Genomic DNA, 5,044 nt, shown 5'->3' on the forward strand with positions numbered 1-5,044 from the left:
AAATCACCCGAACAAATCAGCTGTAGCAGCTCACGTTCTGATAGACGCCCACACAAATGTAAACAAAGACTGTGTAAAACTGAAAAAATAAGTGAACGACAGCCGTCGGCTTGATGCGTTAGAAGCATTCTACATACAAGCGGACGATGAAAACAACCAATCTCTAAACCAAGACAGAGGCAACATTGAATCGCCACTGTTTGCCAAAGTCAAGTCAAGTGAAATGGTTCGGTATTGTTTTGTGTGTGAGTGAGTGTGTATGTATCCAGTGTTGTTTTTTCGTTTCGTTGGTCTCAACTCAATTCGTGTATTGGCGTGCAAATTTGTCATGTGAAGCTGAAAATCCCGTTGAACGAATTAGTCGTGATTGCTGATGATGGACAGCAACATTGTCCGAAATGCATTCAGGTTAGCATTAAATTTATTCCAATAATTTAATCCGACTCCAGGAGAGTCAATAAGGTGAAAAATTGACATTCATTGGAATGTATTTAAGTGAAAACTTTTGGCATTTCCAGATTTTGATTATCTAAATTATTTTTTGAGTTATCGTGTTAACAACGACAACGACGGCACACGAACGGAAAAGTGTCTTAAAAAGTGGTGTTCTACGCGTTTCATGAGTTTTTATGATGATCTAAGCTAATTTTGCGAAAAAAGTTTTCGGGACCAATTCCTGTACTTTCCCTTGACACGTTGTGTACGGAAAAGTAAAAGACAATTCAATATTAAATCACAATATACATATTATAATATATAATATAAAGTTGTCTTGATTATAACCCGTGTAAATGTACGAATGCTTACGTACAGAACTGCTAAGCTTAAGTGCATAAATGAAACTTAGCTTGACACAAACTAAAATCCATGTTTATGCATAACCTCTCTTTTGTTGCAAGCATTTCATTTCTACTCAGGCGTTGCATTGTGTATTCATTATGTATTTAAGCTAAGCAGTTCTGTACTTAAGCATTTGGCATTTGGAATTTCGTACATTTACAACGAGCTATAAAACAAAACAACTTTATACTAGATTTTTTATTGTTTTGAACTAAATTCTTACGTATATTGCGATTTAATATTGAATTGTCTTTTTTTGAATTGAATTATTTTTTTTCATTAAATAATTATATAATCTATTTTAATTCAACATGTTATATGTTTTCAATGTGTCAACACCGATCGGTATTGCAGTTCAGCTTGTCTTCAGTTTGTATTGAAAATATTGTCCATTATTGAACATATTCATGAAATGTCAAAATATTTACAATGACAATTCGCAGAGAATATGGTCAATTTCAACGATTTTTCTCGATATTGCTCCATTAATTATTATTAATTATTCATTAAATATGACCTTTTGCTTAGATTTCAACTTAATTTTTTCAATAGAAGTCTACTTATAAACAACTACAAAATTTCCGAAGTTTTAACTGAAGTGACCGATTTTTCACTAGAAAACTGCCTTTATACAAGAAAATTCACAAACATAACCAAAAGTGCGGACAACGGTACGGAAAAGTTCGGGATTACGAATGTAATTCTGTTTATTTGTTAATGCGATTGGGGTATGATTTGTCAATATTTTATGTTTTAAATTTTTGGTTTCGTTCGCTGCGTACCGATGGGATGGAATTTGTACGGCTGGTTGAATTCTTGAATTGATCGGCCAAGTGGCCGATGTGCAAACTTGCACATTTGAGGCAATTGTGCTAAATAAATAAATAAATAAATGAAAATTCCATAAATTTACTGCAACTTTTGGGCGAAGTCTTCATTTTCCGCAGGTAATGCAAAAACACGAATTTTTTTAGTTAAAGTCCCGACTTTAACGAAAAATCTCCCAGAAAAATGCTAAAATTAATGAAACCATTGAGTATTTTGGGGCCACTGATCATTATTTGGTCCCCCAATTTTCATTCCATCCGCGCATACCAATTATATGCACGTAGAAAAAAGGTGAAAAGTTAAAGTCGCGACTTAAAGTTAAAGTCTGAGCACTTGGAATGGGCAATTGTGATTGTCCACTACTTTATCAAGTTATTTTATTTAAAAGTCATCGAAAATTAGAACAAACTCGATATCAAATATAGTTCCAAGTCACAGAACCTACAAAGACTATTTCAACAGGAGGTCCAGTACAATCAGCACGGCCGACGCCCACTTGAAATGACGTGACGGCATTATAGTATCCAAAAAAATAAAGCAGCAAAAGGTTAATTTCCCAGAACTTCATTTCTAGTTTCAGGCTGTTATGCGTAAGAATAAATATCCTGAAAAATTGTAATTTTTATGTTATTATTTTTTTTCATTTTCAAAATAAAGAATCATATAAAATGTTTTTTCGATACTCACTTAAACCAGCAGCAAATAAGCACAATTGGAGCACCTATATTAGACTAATTCAAGTCCATCCAAAAAATATGACCACAATACGTCAGCTTGAATCAATCAAGCGGTGTTCACATTCCTGCGCCCAAGAAATGGTGCAAAAAATGGAACAAAACATTAACGAAGTATACAAAAAAGACATACAGCAATAACAGATAAACAATGAATGAAAATAAACACGTTATCTAGAAGTGTAACCATAAAAATGCAATTATTCGGATTATCGTGAACACGCAAATATTTTTTTCAATATTTCATTGTTTTTGTTTTCAATTTTCAAGTGTTGGTTTTCACAATCATAATATGTTGATTATACTGGATATAGAGAACTATATCTGTGATATTCATCATTGATAATCTAATAGAAAATATATTATCCATAAAAATACATGAATTTATTCATTTGTTCAACATAAGTCCATTTAAAGTTGTTTGAATTAAGCGCATATTAATGAGCTCTAAGTTTTCTAAATACATGAATATCATATGGTGATATACTGAACACAGCAGTAATTTGACTAAAAATATTGACAATTATACATGCGCAGGGGTAACCAAAATTTTCTTCAGAGCAGCCAAAATATCAAATCAGGGACAAATCTGGAGATGAGAGACACGACGTAAATAAGACTTTGAACTAATACATGAAAATACTACTCATTTGTCACTTATACAGGGTGATTCAGAACGACGTGCAAATCTCTCTACCACAGATTCCTTGGCCCATGAGGAGTAAAAAAGTGTATGGGCACTTTTCCCTCACCAGTAAACGTATGAGTGTTTCAGAAAAAATTTCACAAAATTCCACCTGGATTCGATAGTTGGGCTCAAATGATGATGATTGGTAGAAATATAACTTCCCCCAATTCACAGGGCGGATCCCCCCAAAGGACGAAAAATCAGCGATTTTCGAAAATCTTAGTTCTAAACGGCTGAGAGTTTTGCTACACTCTCTTCGGCAAAGTCAACGTGTGCTTCTCTGCCATAAGAACCAATGTATTTGGCGTGACAGTGAATAGCGGTGGCGCCTAAATAGAATCTGCGGCAACTTTAGGAACTATCAATACTTCTTGTTGTTGCGAAATTCGTGACAACAACAAAAAGTATTGATAGTTCTTAAAAATGCCACAAATTGCTAATACATCTTATTTAGGCGCCACCGCTATCTTGCGCCGGCCAAAAGCATAGGTTGGGCAAAGTTGTAGATCTTGACGAGATAAGAAACATTGCGCAACATGTAACCCAAAATGGCCCAATGTGCGTTGTGTGTGAAACCGGTAGCCAGTGACAAAAGCATTTCATGCTATGGCTTATGTGGCAATTCATTTCATTTCGCCTTCTAATCTATTAAGGCTAGTCTCTAGACGATGCCACCAGTATGTATTTTAGTAACTTGCGGAGTTACAAGCCGTGAACACAAAAAGGGTCGACTGGCCAATTTCCCGACAAATGGAAGAGCTCGAGTGTGTCACCCATTTTCAAAAAGTGGGCGAGATCGAAAATTGAAAACTATCGTTGCATTGCTAAGCTCCAGACTGTGGCGAAGTTCTTTGAGCATTTGTCGAACGTCAAACTTCTGCGACGCTATGTTAACTCCGTATGCTCCCATATAAAAAAAATACCGACGCGACCCCTGGTCCTAGCAAGTGAAATATTTGACAATCACACTCTCGAATTCACCCAAGTTTGAAATCTTGTTTACCATGTATATACACATCCGTTGGATGTTGAACAATTTTGAACTACTATTTGATTTTATTTATAGAACAATTTTGTCAATCTATGCAAGCAACACATAAAACTCGTTTTATTCCATTGAATTTTTTTGAAAATGTAATCCAAAAATAAAACAAATGAAAACAAACGAATATTCATTGTTCGGAATCTCACAAAGCCGTTTTTTTTTAAATCAAAAAGCGTCGAAAAGCGTATTCAACTTCATTCCAATCAATTTTCTCATTTTAAAATTTCAAATAAAATTTTTTACGTATTTTTGCGTATTTTTGTCAACACAAGAAAAGAGTGACTAAAAAAAGTTCCATCGAGTTGTAATTTCATTTGTTGACATTTCATATTCCGGTCATTGGATATACTGTTATCAACTGTTTTGAATCGTTTTGAACGGTTTTGAATGGTTGTTTTTTCACACGAACATAAAAACGTGCTTGACTTCACTGAATCCTTTGATATATTGTCAAAATTAAAAGAGAAAATTATTTCATGGCTCAGAATCGAACAGCATTTCACTATTTACATCAATGTGTCATCATTGATCATTTATCATTTGTTGACGTTCCACGTTTCTGTCGTTTCATATTGGAGCGAATTCACGTTGGGCGAATTGAATTAGTTATATCAACTGTCATTATGAAATGTTTGTTTATATTTTGCACGATTTTGCAACGATCGACTTACACTCACAATTGATCAGCCGATGAAATATATTCGGTTTGGATATTTCGGGATATTTTGGCGAACAAGCATTTGCACACAGAAGGTTTCATTGTTTGTGTTGTGTGGTAGCCAAAGAAGCGTGTTACTTGTTGAATACTCGATATTTTTGCTCGACAAATGTGTGATAAATACACACGATTTTACTCAATGCCCAAATTTGTTAGTCTAATTATTGTGGTGAAAAAGATGCTATTTATTT

General features: G+C 34.3%; 1 long non-coding RNA gene across 1 annotated transcript; it reads right to left on the bottom strand.

Moving 5' to 3' along the window:
- Positions 1 to 1,980: 1,980 nt before the first annotated feature.
- LOC129571567 (uncharacterized) lies at positions 1,981 to 2,861 on the bottom strand. The gene is made up of 2 exons (XR_008688302.1): positions 2,356 to 2,861; positions 1,981 to 2,273 (listed from the first exon to the last, which is right to left on the bottom strand). It is a non-coding gene; the product is annotated as an uncharacterized LOC129571567 (long non-coding RNA).
- Between the last annotated feature and the right edge of the window lie 2,183 nt (positions 2,862 to 5,044).

Source organism: Sitodiplosis mosellana, unplaced genomic scaffold (assembly GCF_009176505.1).
Source record: "Sitodiplosis mosellana isolate CC-2019 unplaced genomic scaffold, AAFC_SMos_1.0 Smas_scaffold_2860, whole genome shotgun sequence".
NCBI lineage: Eukaryota > Metazoa > Arthropoda > Insecta > Diptera > Cecidomyiidae > Sitodiplosis > Sitodiplosis mosellana.